The 14853-nt window shown below is 39.2% G+C and overlaps 1 protein-coding gene across 3 annotated transcripts in view; it reads left to right on the forward strand.

Moving 5' to 3' along the window:
- The window catches only part of Klf12 (KLF transcription factor 12), a 397981-nt gene that overhangs the window by 290710 nt on the left and 92418 nt on the right, over positions 1-14853 (forward strand). The window lies entirely within an intron of this gene.

The following is a 14853-nucleotide window of genomic DNA, read 5'->3' on the forward strand; positions in this document are numbered from 1 at the left end:
AGTCAGTGTGCGCTTTTCTGTGGAATATCATTTTTTTACACTGTTGAGAAGGAACTGACAAAGTTGTGTATATTTAAAATTTACTGATGTGATGCTATGCTTCAGTACTGTGAAATAAGTTAATGTGTGTGCCCATCATTTCAATAGGTACCTTTTTGTTGTGCCTTCCCAGAGTCCTTAAGATCTATTTTATTTTATGTGTACAGGTGCCTTACTTGTATGAGTGTGTGTGTCTTGCTTGTATGTGTGTGTGTGTGTGTGTGTGTGTGTGTATGTATGAATGTCTGTCCGTGTGTACAGGTGTCTTGCTTGTATGAGTGTGTGTGTGTGTGTGTGTGTGTGTGTGTGTGTGTGTGTGTGTATGAATGTCTGTCCGTATACCACATGCATACCTTGTTCCTGCAGAGGATGGAATCAGCATTTGATTCCTTCGAACTGGAGTTATAGATGGTCATGAGCCAACATGTAGATGTTTACAATTGCACACGTCCTCTGCAAGAACAGCAAGCTCTCTTAAATACTGAGCTATCTTTCCAGCCCAAGAGCTATTTCTTAACAAATGCCAAATATGCATGGCAATGTTGTTAACGATAGTCACCATGGGATATGCCAAGTGATCAATATAACCCCCCCATTTTTTTCTTGAAAGTCTTTTCTCCCCACATCCCAGTTCATAATCTACTATCCTGCTCTGTTTTTCTGTGTTCAACTTAACTCCACAAATTAGTGGTAGCTCTTTGATATGCTTGGCAGATAGTTTCAAGCTACAATATTTTGTATAAAAATTCAAGTCCTTGTCCTTGAAAATATTCTGAAAAGCATGTGTGCATATTAAGGGAAGCTAGATTTTTTATTCATGTTGGTGTCTTCATTAAAAGGTTAATAATGCATACATTGAGCTCTGTCACCTAGAAAGCTAAAGAATACCTGGATTATCAATGATTAATATACACCTTTCAAATCTGAGTCTGCACCCAAGCATTTAGAAGTCCTGGATGCTTTTGAATGGAATAATTGGGATGCCCCAAACAGCCTCTCAAATACAGAGATATTTCCAAGCATCTAGTAGTATATTGAAAAAAAATTCACTGTAAGAATTATATAACCCATGCTAAACTACAAAGAATTCTGTACACTGCTTTGCTTAACATTGACTTTCAATGGTTTTACTCAGTTGTGAATTTGTCTTCTCAGTCTTGTTTTCTCTTGAATGCCTAATACATGTAATTCGTCCACTGTTAACCACACTTTCACCTCTTCTCTCTCTTCATCTGACGCCCAGTGTTAATTCAAACTATTATAAGCATCAGTTTAGCATGTAAATAATGAGAGGATTGCAAAGGATTCCTGGGGATGTCTCCATTTTCTGTACTTGCAGACCTTTCCTGAGACTATTGGATCGAGAAGCATGCTGGGGGGAAGACGATGAAATCAGAGGTTTCTGTAGAGCAGACAAATGAGTTTCAAACCTTGGGGAATGAATTTATGTTTTGTCGTTGCAGTTATAGGGCAGGGGAGTCCTGGTCTAAGGTGTATCCAAAGGTTTTCCTGCAGCCTCTCTCTTTAGCTACAATAAGGAGTTGGCCATGAGACAGGAAGATGGGTAAGAGGGAGGAAATTCAGGAAGACTGACACTAGAGAGGATGAAATGGCCATGCCCTAAGTCAGCCTTTTGTTGAAGATCCCTAACAAGTGGCTGGACCATAATGAGATGTCTGCAGCTGAAGCTCTCTGCCCCTGTCCTGCTTAGTTGCTTGTCAGTTTCACACAGGCTGCAACTCTTTTAGAAGAAGAACCGTGAGTGAGAAAATGCCTCCATCCAAATTCCTGCAGGCAAGTCTGAGGGGATATTTTCTTGATAAATGACTTGAATGAGAAGACCGGGTTCACTGGGGGAATCACCACCCATGTTTCAGGAGCTGTAAGAACAAGACTGACAAAGCATGGAGAGCAAGTCATAAGCAGCATTTCTCTGCAGGCTCTGCTTCTGTGCCTGTCTCCAGAACCCTGCCTTGAGTTTCCCTGACTCCCCTGGATGATGAACTATACATTATGAGCTGAAACAAGCCCTATCCTTTTCAAGGTGCATTTGACCATTGTGTTTGTTACACAAATAGAAAGCAAACCAAGACAGTTCCTGTATTCATTTGGGTACAGTGCTACCTTGTGTACTGACATATTGGTGCATGCGTGGGCACACACACACACACACACACACATACACACACACACACACACAGAGAGAGAGAGAGAGAGAGAGAGAGAGAGAGAGAGAGAGAGAGAGCTCTCGTCTCAGAAAAGATAAGAGACCGTTTATTCTACAACAATTCTGAGAGACCCTGGCCCAGAAACAGATTGAGGTCACCCTAAATTTCACTTGATAATAGTTTGATTAAATTTTTATAGTAGCAATGAACAAAGTCATGAATCAAGATGCTCTTAAAAAGTATTGGTGGTTACATTAGATAGGTGACCTTAGCTGCTAGCCTCAGATGGTATGTGAAAGCATTCTTAGCCTTTTGGTTGATGGAAACATGGGTTCTGTTTTTACATTCCAAATGATCTGCCTAGCAGTCACAAAACTGTGAGCTCACATACAAAGGAGAGCTATAAATGATTATTAAGGGTGAGAGGGTAAAGTTTGGCTCAACATGATTTCCAAGATCTCTGCAATCACTAAAGGTCTGATGGCCTAAGCAGCCTCACAGATGGGTTAGTGGGAAGTGAAGTTTTTCCCAGGATTTTTTATTCACAGGCAGTATAGCTTGATTTTTTTATGTAATGTCTTATTTTATTAGCATTAGTATATTGCAGATAAGCCTCAATATGGTAACAATTTTCCCCAATAGTATTTATTTTGTTACTTTTTAAAGAGAGTTTTTAAATTAAATGTTGGCTTTAAAAATGGTTTCTCCTGATTTGATATATAGAAGTTGGTAGGCAGCATGGATTTTCTTCCCAGAAAATCAGATGTGTCTTCAAATAAAAAGGAGCACCCCAAGCCACCTCCACGTATATGGACTTTACTTCCTGCGGACACGGGTCAGTAGTCTTAAAAGGATCTGCTGGACCATTCTCGTGGACCAATCTGTCCCCCCCCACTCATCATCAGGTCAGTCAGTGAATATAATTAAGTTGCAAACAGCAGCCAGGGAGTCACTTAGAGATGGGCTCTTTCCTGCTTTAAGCTTGTGGACACGGCACATGCGACCAGCCATGTATAGGTAATTCTGACAGAGAAAGGTTTCACCACGTGTGTGTAGAACTTCTTGGTTTTGTGTCAGTCTAAATCCCCAGGCCCCTGCACAGTGCTAAAACAGGATCATAACCCTTGACAACTTGGTAAACATAGTTATGAAATAATAGTTTATAGGGAGAAAGTCAAAAGCGCATGATTTAAGCAAATTGTTATAATTAACTCTAATTCTAGACAAAATACTGATGTTTGTGAAATAAGTGGGCTGTTGAGTTTGAAGGTAGACTGCCCAGAACCTTTCGTTCCTTCCCTTTCTTCTCTAAATTCTGAGTATTCTGGGTCTTTTCCATGTATGCAGAATGAGCATGCTCCATGAGCTAAAGTTTAAGCGAGCATTGTGCATGAGGGGCCCTCCCTTGAGGAATTCTTGTCCTACCCATATCAAGCTAATAGAGTGGGATGGAAGATGACACATTGGAGGATGTTTTGACCAACATCTGACATCTGTACCTGCTAAAAGGAAACAGTTTTTAAATGACTTGTTTTCCATCATGCTCAAGCTCTCCCTTCATTCCCATGTGTCCTGTGTCCTATCCTATTACATGGCTTACGTGAAATGTCTGTCTTCAAGGAGAAGCCAACTTGTAGATTTTAGAAGACCATAAACTTATGCTTGGTGCTTCTTTTGCCTAAGGGTGCTTCAAAAGAGAAAATATGGTGGTCAGTTAGACATCCCATGCTTAACTCAAACTTCCCCATAGCTAGCCCACACATCATGATACCTCATTTCAAAAATCACATTTAATAATTCAAGAAAGTCAGAGCAGTTAGATGGTATCTTTTGGTGTGGGTCTTTTTTCCCCTCTTCATTTTGTCATTTCATACTTGTTGAAAAGTTAACACACCCTTGCTTTCCTTAAATTTCCTCCTGATCTGATTGTTCCATTAATGTCTGTAAAATCACCCCACAGAACAATACTAGAGATGAGAAAGGAAAGAAACACGGGGGATTACAGTTGGCAGCTTCTCTGAGAACTCTTTCAGTGTTCATTTCATTTGCCCTATGGTGCTGCCTTTGCCATGTGGAGAAAGAAACAGAGGCATGGAAAGGTCTGCACTTTTCTTAAAGGTCCTACAGGAAGTCGTTTGCAGAGATCATAGGCAGATCAGGACATGGACACCCTGCCATCCTTAAGGAAGGCACAGGTGCAGCCCCTGCTTTATGCTGTGGATTTCAGCTCTGCCATGTCTATCTTAAGGTCCCTGTGCTACTGAGCTCTAAGCCCAGGATGTACCAGTATATGGGATCTGATTGTAGACTTCTGCTCTACAATCTTATTTGGAATATATTATAATTAAGGAAGAAAAATTTTGTCAGGTGTATAATAAAAAGGTTGATCATCTACATCACCATGCACAATGTTGAAAGTTGAAGAAATAAAATGCAAAATATTATTCTTTTTTTTTAAATAAACACTATTATTATTATTATGTTTTATTTTACAAGCTACCACTGGGAAGAAATGGGATTTCAGGTGTTTTTAGTACAGCATCCATGCTAACAGGTGTAAGACCCCCCCACTCATGTTCTTTTTAGGATTGCTTTCTGCCCAGCAGTGACAGGAGATGTGTGAACGATGAAGGATGGTACCCTCCACTTTCTCCTTCCCACTGAAAGGTTTCAGATCTTTATGTCTCTTCTGAGCTTCTAAGAGTGGGTTGCCTGGGCTCTGAGGGAAAGCCAGAGCCAACTCACACTTGCTTTCTACTCCCTAAGAGCTGAATTATTCAGGTTCTGCTCTCAGAATCCTCCCAGAGCTAGGCTGTATTTGATGAAACTGTGTTTTCATTTCATAATCCTAATAAGACATAGAATACTTCCAAATCCTACTCCAGGTCCTACTAAGAAGTACATTTGGGCTGAAATAGTTAGAGATTGTGCTCAATGGTGAGCACACAACTGCCTTGTCTGTTGTGCTAGTGCTGATGGGGAAGAAGGGGAGGCATTCACTCTCACCCAACGAAGGCAAGGCTCTTTGACAGCTCCTTGCTTGAAGACAGTTAAAAAGGAAAAAGGCCTTGATTTATGGAGAAAGGTTTTATACTAAAGTCTAAAGTACATGCTTGGCTAGCATTACAAACTCAACAGTCTGCTGAGACTGACAAAATAAAAAAGTGATGACTTCATCACTCATTCTCTGAATGTTTTGTGTGAGATGGAGACCATATGTCCACTTGCAATCCTTTTCATCTGCTTGATTGAAACAGCCTTCGTCGCTCTTTAAGTATAAAACGTGCAATGAAGTTTGTCTAATCACTTACTATTTGAATAGTTTAATGGATTGCCAAATAAGGCCATGTACTCATTAGGCAAGCCACTCATTCATTCATTCACTCAACCTTGAGTAACTTAGTGGAGATGTAGAATGAATAACTCAGTTCTTGCCTATGAAGAACTCATCATGAAAATATGTGAGATTGGGAAAAGTCTAGTGAGATAAAAGACTGAGGTGTTTGTGGTAATATATTATTTATGGTCTAATAAAGCTTGCCCAGGTCAGAGTGCAAAGCTAGGCACAGATATGGAAGCTGGGCAGTGGTGGCCATACCTTTAATGCCAGGACTCAGGAGACAGAGGCAGATGGATCTCTGTGAGTTGAAGGCCACCATGGGCTACATGAGAATGACTCAATCTAAAAGGGAAACAGAGCTCATGCCTTTAATCCCAGTACTAGGGAGAATATAAAGAGCTCGGTGAAGCCTCGGGAGGAGTCTGAGATGTGAGGAGCAGTGCAGTCTGGAGATGCAATCTGAGGTTCAGTGGGTCACCTCTTTGGTCTGAGCATCAGTATAGATGAGAACTCTCTGGTGTCTTGCCCACTTTATTAGATCCTAAACAACATATTACCACAGGCATTGATGTGAGAGGACATAGTAAGTCCACCTATGTCACACTGGATCATGGTAGAGCCTTTACATGTGACATGACACAGGAATTCTTCATGACTAATGCAAAACTGAGTGAGGAGATAAGACGGGCAATGGAGCTGCTTGGAGAGAGGGAGATAGTCTGAACTTGGAAAGATGAATTCATACTCTTCACAGTACAGAGCCACCAATGCATTTTTTTAATAACAGTAGCATGATCTATGTTTTTACAGTGGCCAGTCTCAAGAAAGGTGGGTGTGACTGAACACTATGCATCCCCAAAAGGTCCCAAAGATATTACCTTGGATATGAAGCATACAACTTGGGAGCCTACAGCCTCCCAAACTGGACACAGGGCTTCATGGCATCAATCCTCTGTATATTAGATACACACAATCACAGAGACACAAAGCCTGCAGGTAGCTGAAGGAAGAGTGCCAGAGAGAGGAAATAAGTATAGAGTCCCAGAGGCAAAAGCATTCAGCAATGACTAGCTGTCATTCTCAGTGACCCTTGAGTTCACAGAAGCAGCAGAGTTCTACAGAGGTCAGCTACCTGCCCTAGCATCTCACCTCCTGTATAGATAGGCATCAGGACAGAGTGACAGCATCTTTCCATTCATGCTAGCTTTTCCTTCTGTGCTATTTTGCTTTCTCGGTTCCTCTACCCCACACCCCCAGGTCTGCCTGTCTTTTCAAAAGGAATCCACGAACAGTTGTTTAAATTCACATCTAAATCATACAAAATCATTGTTATCTTCAGATGTTTGTTGTCATTGTGTTGCTTTCTTGGTAAGGATCCTGCAATCTGGTTATGTGCCCATGAAGGCAGTTCTTCAATGACTTATGTAAGTTGTTTCAAAGAACCCACACATGGAAGTAAAACTGCCCACATTACCATGAACGTCCATCATTACAGTAATAATACACACTTGTCTCAGGGTACTCTTTCAAAGGAAATACCTTACCTTTTATTTTCTTCAATGCATAGCTTTCCTGATTAGCCAAAGCTGTCTGCTGTCTTGCAGAGTCACTCATATATTATTTACCCTCAAGTAGCTGTTAGGTACTTTTCTTCCTAAAAAAAAAGATGCTTCTTTACTTGCAGTGGGAATCTTATCTTCAGAAGTTCCTGGGTATGCCGCTTTGCAACAATTAAACACTGTCATCAGAGCTGCCACACAGATGGTGCTGATTAGAGGAGGGATTTGGGTTTCTTACCTCTGTGATTGGCATTTTATATGCTATGCAAAATACTCAAAAAAAAAAAAAGACCCCAAAAACTCAATTTTATTTAACTTTCCCTGCTTAGCTTAGGGATGAATTGTATTTTTAGTGCTTTGTGTTATTCTTCTGTAAATTAATTATTTCTCAGCAACCAATTTAAAAATAGACATAAGGTTCTTTTGTTGTTGTTTTGTTTTGTTTTGTTTTCAAGAGAAGGTCTCCCTGTGTAGACTAGCCTAGCCTGGAACTCATTATGTAGACCAAGCTGACCTTAAATTACACAGACCTGCCTGCCTCTGCCCCTGCATCCACCAAGTCCTAGGACTGAAGATGTGTGCTGACAAGAGTGAGAGGAATCGAGCATTTTAAAGACAGATTTTTGGCAGGGTAAGGTGTTTAGTGACAGCCATTCCAGCACTTGGGGAGAGAGACTGAGACAAACAGTCTATAGTTTGAGATCAGCTGGGGCTATGTACCGAGTAAGAGCCCGTTTTTAAAATGCTAAATGAGTGCATGAACAGATTATATATGTATGTATGTATGTATGTGTGTGTATATATATTTATATATAAATATATATATATACAGTTTCTGTTTTTTATGCACTTAAAATGGAACTTTATTTAATATAGATGAATACTTTTCCCATATGTATGTAGGTATGTGTATCACCTATGTATCTGGTACTCTTGGGCACGTCAGAACAGGGGTGTCAGATCTCTTGGGATTGAAGTTACGTATGGTTGTGAGCAACCCTTGGGTGTGGTGACTGAACCCATACCCTCTGCAAGAGCAGTACACATTCTTAAGCAATGAACTCTCTCTCCAGCCCTCCACTTTATTTCTTTTATTACAAGATTCCAGATTACAGGACAGAGAGAACAGAGAAATCATTGGTTTACTTACTTATAAGTAGTGATCTGTTTTAAATTTTTTTTCCATTTTAGTGTTGCTGATTTATAAGAACTCATAAGTTAAAATATATTGGTTCCTCATGCGGTCACACAGTGTGTGTGTGTGTGTGTGAACTCCATGTTGTTTTTCTCTTGCTACTCTGTGCAATCTATAATCACAGTGCACATATACTTAGACTATGTACCTTATACCTACATGTATACTCTTAATTTATGACCGTGGAATGTGTAGGAAATCATTTTTCATGTATTTTATGTGTTGACACAAATACTCAGTAATAGTGTTTAAATATTAATAAGTCACATTAGAAGTTCCCAGAACCATTCATCATTATTTATTGGTTTATTAAGCAAAAGCACACATAACCAAATCTAAACAGTAACACAACTGAAATTGGTAGAACACAGTCTCCAAATGCTCTGGACCTCATGTCTTCTCTCTGCTGCCCATGAGTATAGCTCTTGTACTGGTACAGTGATTTTAACTTATTTTTCAATCACACACTTGAACCTCATTGAATGCATTTACTTCCATGCATCAAATAAAAGCAACGGATCTAAAGATATGTTTCCATGAATGGTCCAATATTCTACTGTGTGTGTGTGTGTGTGTGTGTGTGTGTGTGTGTGTGTGTAAAAAGGAAGGCTGAACAAGAGTGAGTCTTATCATAGTGACATTTACATGGCCTTTTCTCTATCTAGTTTTTGAGATCATCAGCTACCTGAATGTAACACATGATGGCTTATCCTAGAAATTAGATTGCAGATCAAGTGCAGTTCGCATATCATAAATTGTCTGCAAAGATTAAAAATATTTCTGATTAATATAATGTAAAATTACTAGTATTAGAAAAATAATTCCAAATACTGGCTTCAACTAAAATATAATGCTCCCAATATTTGGTTTTAAAAGTATCTAATGTATCATTTGTACTATTTTATTTCTACTATGGAAGAATAGAATAATACATTAAAATTCATGTGTGTTTTAAAATTTGTTTGGATATAGTTATGTTTTTAAAACTAAAATAATTATTTTTTAATCGACCTGATTTTTAATATTAGAGTAAGTCAAATCATTCTGTATAAAATTCTGGCTGGAAGTTGTAGAAGATCAGAGTACAGCCTCCTGGGTCTGGGCCTAAGGTCCCACTTTGGCTTCTCAGTGTCAGCGACAATAACCGCAAATGTTGGGTTAAAACCGTAATGCTTTATAATTATCAACTCCTTCTCATTTATGGTTTCCATGGGGTTTCTTAATGGCTCTTCAAATGACTGATGCCATTTAACAGAACCATGGAGGTGAAGTCCTGTAATCTGTGTACTGGCCCCCTAAGGGCACTGTTCATCTGTTCAGTGTGAAATGGTCCCTCTGCCATGTGAACCCACCATGCTTTCTTGCCTATTTTCTTGAAGGAGAATGAGGATGATTACCATTTGGAGGAAGAATTGAGCCTTTTCATAATAGCTGGACTCTTCCAGATTCTGGAAGAGAAAAGAAATAGGTGTACCTTTGACCTCACCACTGTGAGGCCAGCCGACAGTGTCTATTTCTTCCCATCCTTTTACATTAACCGAGAGTCAAATATATATGAAAATAAATCGTTTGCACTGAGCATGGCAGCTTTGTTTTCTTGAGATTACTTTCTGAGCCATATGTATGATAGCTTTTATGGTGTATATTCATTTCATACTGCATTATAAGTAATAAAATATATTACATAAGTGTGCCAGAAGGGAGATGCATGTTCTATGCACATGCTATATCTCTGGATGAAGTCGACATGAGCTATTGTGGATTTTGGTATCCATGGTATGGATTCTGAGTGTAACACCATAAGATATCAAAGGGTGATGATAATGGCAGACAGAGGTGCTGCTCTGAGGTCAGAACTACAGCCAGAACTGAGCAGGGAAGATCAGAAATACAGAAGGGGGCCAGTGGCAAAACAAGAGTTGTGATTTTTAAAGGTATTATTTATGTGAAATGAAACAATTTTCATGGTGCATTTCACAAAGCTTCACAATTGTGTACTCTTCCATAACTAGACACGTTTTGTCACCCTGAGCTGTGTTGGGGATCTTTCTGGTAAATACTTTTTTCCACTCTCTTGCACCCCCAGTTGATTAGTTCTGCGTCTTCATTTGTGAAATCATGTGCATCCTCTCATTTCAGTTTCCTTCACTAAGTGCAGCTTTGCTGATCCCTGCATGTTGTGTATTTCTAAGTACTTAGCATTATCTGTATATGGAGAAAAGTTTACAAACGTGCTCATTTATTTTTGTGTGATTTTATTTTGTGTGGTTTTGGAACACATGTGTGTGTGAGTGTGTGTGTGTGTGTGTGTGTGTGTGTGTGAGTAGTAGTAGTAGTAGTGAAGACATGTTGTTGGTATAGATGGTCTCCTCCCACTCTATTGGTCCCAGACATCAAACTCAGATCAATCTTGGCAACAAGCACCATAGCCCCTTGAGCCATCTCAGTGCCCTGGTTTTGAGATAGGATTTGCTGTATGGTTCTGGCTGTCTGGGACTCATGATCCTTCTTCTACAGCCATTCTACCAGAATGGTCCACACACCTTCTGATGAACATCTGCCTGCTTTCCATTTAGGACTCTCTGTACTACATGCATCTATCATGTAGAAATGTGCTTTTGTTTCACTCAGATCAGAATCAGAGAAGAATTGCTAGTTTGGGAAAGAACCAGATCCAGAGGTGTTGTGTCCCTCTACATCCCTCCAGTGGCAGACACATATTCCCTTGCTGCCACATCTTTGATGACTCTTGGTATTGTTAGTCTTCATTAAAGGTATCTCTAGCAAAGGTTCTGTTCAATTCAAAGGAATGGATGGATGCCAGGGAATCTGTTCTAAATGAAGCCCAACAGTGAAGAGTTATAGACAGAATATTTAATCAGGGGACAGAAGAGGCTAGAGAAGACCAGGCAACATCCCCTTTCCCTCCAAGGTTCAAAGAGAGAGATCTGCCCCACTTAGCAAGAATGAGTAGCTAGCTGTAGTGTGTATTTACTTATAAACTGTATACTTACAAGCCAGGATGCCACAGATTGAGAAGGAGAAATTGTAAGTGGAAACTACATAGGCACTTAAGGTTGTTGGAAAGCAAGTGCAGGAACAAGGCTGTGGGGGTGATGAGGAAAGAAAAAATGGCAGCCAGTGTAGTGTCAGTCATTTGTGTAGGGCAAAAACATCTACCAAGGGAGCAAAGTGAGACATCCTTCACATAATTGTGTTTCAAAGAACATTTTAAAAAGTCCTTTTGTCGGTACAGAATAACTATATTTGTCTTGTCCTCTTCTGAATATGTTACTGCAGAAGGAAATTATGACGTTTATCCATTCAAAATGTCAAATATCAGGATATTATAGAACTGACATTTACAAGAGCCATTTTTACCTCCTTTTCTCTGTTTGGTTTACATCTAGCTACAACATCTTTGTATTCTTGTCCACACAGACTTTGAAAGCCTCTTTCCTTCCTTTGATATTTTAACTTACAATGTGGACAAATATTTGCAAGCTGCAAACCCAAAGTGTTGACAGAATGGTGTTTTACCCTGAAGACAAGGGGCCTGTCTTTACGCAAGCCTCCATTTGCTCTCACCACACGCTAGTGGGAGAACCTACACCTTTCTCTTGTCTGTGTTCGCCAGGCAAACATGTTTGCTGTGCATGTGCCACACACTCGCAAACATAAGCAAATAAGGAAATAAAAATTAAATAATCTCTTAAGTAGTCAAAGTGGCTTTCTAGCCATTCATTGTTCTTGAAATTATTCCTTAAGGGGAACGTCAGGGTGTATGTTGACTTTTATTAGACAGTGGGCTAACTGATCTGTGGTTCAACTATGATAATCATGGTGAAATCACTCTACATTTAAATTTTGAATTTTTAAAATTAAATTGATTTTTATTTATTTGGGTGTTTGTCTATATATGCAATATGTGTATACAGTGTTCACTAAAAAGGGAGTCATAGCCCCCACGACATGATTGTGAAGTAGGTGATGTGGGTGCTAAAAAACCAAACCTGGGTCCTTTGGAAGAGCAGAATGTGTTCTTAACCAATGAACTGTTTGTCCAGCCTCACTGAATATTTTAAATATGTATATATTTTAGGTACAGATAACTGTGTGCTTGTATGTCTCCCATTATGTGGCACAGAATCATTTCTAAATGTGCCCTGAGGAGTGAATTCCCATCTGTCACTCTCAAGCAGTACAACAAGAAATGTTACCTCAGTTCTTTGATCACTCCCACAAAATGAAATGTAGAGATGACACCCACTGATCTCACAGATCCTAATCCATACATGAAAGAACTGAACCGTCCTTAGTAAATGTAACTGCCTGTGTCCTCCTCAGTTCGCTCATGTGGTCTAGGTGTGCTCCATTCTGGTCGCAGGGCACAAGTGGCTTTCTGAAATAATAGCTTCCTTTCAGTAGGAAATGGATATTGTAACTCAGCTTGATCCACAATTACACTTGATTCACACTTTGTTCCTTAATAATCAGTCATACATAAATTTAAGTGAAGAACTTCAATAGCTAGTGTCTAAAAATAGACTATTATATAATATTTTAGTTAGTGATCAAATAATAGTGATACACAGTATTCATTGTTAATGATAGTTTGGAAGTGAGACAGTTAAAAAAAATCAAGAAATTTAAATGTGAGAAATACTAATAAAGGGCAGGCAGGATAGTTCAGCACGTAAAAGTCCTATACAGACATGATGATCTGAGTTGATTCCTGGAATCTATTATAGAAAAAGAGAAACAACTCTCAGAGTTTCTCCTGCCCTCACACACACTATGACATCCACACAAACATGCAATAATAATTAATAATAAATGATGGTAATAATGAACACAATTGTTTAGGGAGGGAACTCTGCACCAGAAAGTTGGCTTGCAGCTCCAAGCTGTTGTTACTGTGGACAAAGTTCTTGCCAACTGTGAACTCTCAGAATGTGAACTGTTGGGTGTGATGTCAACAAATCAGTTTTTAAAATGCTTTTCAATACCTAAAGACACCCATGCTTTGTTGACATGTTTAGGGTTCATTTGCATGAATTTTAATTATTTTTGAAATTGCATTGATAGCACAACTGCATCCAGACAAGTTCCCTGCATTTTTATAAATTCCCAGCCTATAAGTACACTGACTTGACATTCAGGGTTTTATTCCTGAGACCAGATCAAAGCAGAGCTCTTCATCTTAGAGCTTGTGTTTAAGATCTCATAAAGGAGATTCCTAGGCAGTGATTGTAAGATTCAGCATGGTGCCAGGAACAAAATCAAACCTCAGCTCCCTGGGACCACTCTTTATCACATGCCATTGGTTAGAGCGGTTGTCACTTTGCACTAGCTCTTTTCAAATTTGTTCGTGCAGATGTCCACTCACATAAAATTGCACAGTTGAGTGCCTTACTGGAGCATCCACGTGCCAGACTGAATTAAACGTCAGGCAAGGCAAAGCACACGTGTTCAGCACATGCCAGAGGCTACTGCCTGTAGTCACATGTATAGCAGCAAGTGAAAGTCTGGCATGTGCAGCTAAAATATTGTTTGAGAAATCATTTCTTCTTGTTTTCTGATATTTATAATAGCAGTGTATATTTTTGTACCCTAGTGTCCTACAACACTTCCATGGGTGGGGTGGGGTATAGATCTTAAGTGAACAGCTTGATTAATTTTCGTATATGCCACAGTTGACCCTCATGTGGACTAGCTGTTGGATTCAGTAAGTTCTAGATTCTTTTAGTACTTCCCCACCTGACTGTGATAGCTGTATTTGTATCTGCACAGGCTGCTCAGAGTGCCTCACTGTTTCCACTGAGCTGTGAGTTACAGTGTATTCTCAATCACTTAAAAATCTTTCATTGAAGAAAGCATCTAACAAATATGAAATGAGTGAACTTATTTGGCCTCCTTACCTGCCACATTTGTGGTCATTTGCATGATCACAAGCTTCTGAGGTTTATCGATTGTTGTTTTGAGTTTTTGGTCATTTTGACAAATGGAATATTTCAGAGTTCATGATTTTCAAAAAAGAAAAAGACTCTAGTTTAAAAGAAGCCTTATGGCATATGCATTATGTCTTCTAGTTCAAATTTTAAGACATGTTAAGGTTGTCACTCCATTAAGGTGACATGTTGTTAATTGGAGTTTCCCACTCTAGGGTATAATCTGTATAGATTGGCTGTTGATTTTATATGTGAATAAAGCATGACAATTTCCCCAGTCTACTATAGCTCATACAGAAACAAACATAGCTACCATATGAAATGGTTTTTAAAAATCTCTGTCCCATGGAATAACATTTCTGCCAATTAAAAAAAAACTTTAATTAAAAGAAAATACAAGAAAAGTGAAATGCTGCCATGAGACTGTGAAGATGATAATGTCTTTTAAACACGTCTTTTGTTATTATATTCATAAAATTCATTTTCATTCACAGAAATAAATTGGGTATAAGAAAGCACTGCCTCCATCTCTTAGTACTTTGAGATTCTACAGAAAACATGCTACTTCAAAAGATCCCTAGCTCTTTCAGGGTTCCTACAG

The sequence above is a fragment of the Phodopus roborovskii genome, unplaced genomic scaffold (genome assembly GCF_943737965.1).
Source record: "Phodopus roborovskii unplaced genomic scaffold, PHOROB, whole genome shotgun sequence".
NCBI lineage: Eukaryota > Metazoa > Chordata > Mammalia > Rodentia > Cricetidae > Phodopus > Phodopus roborovskii.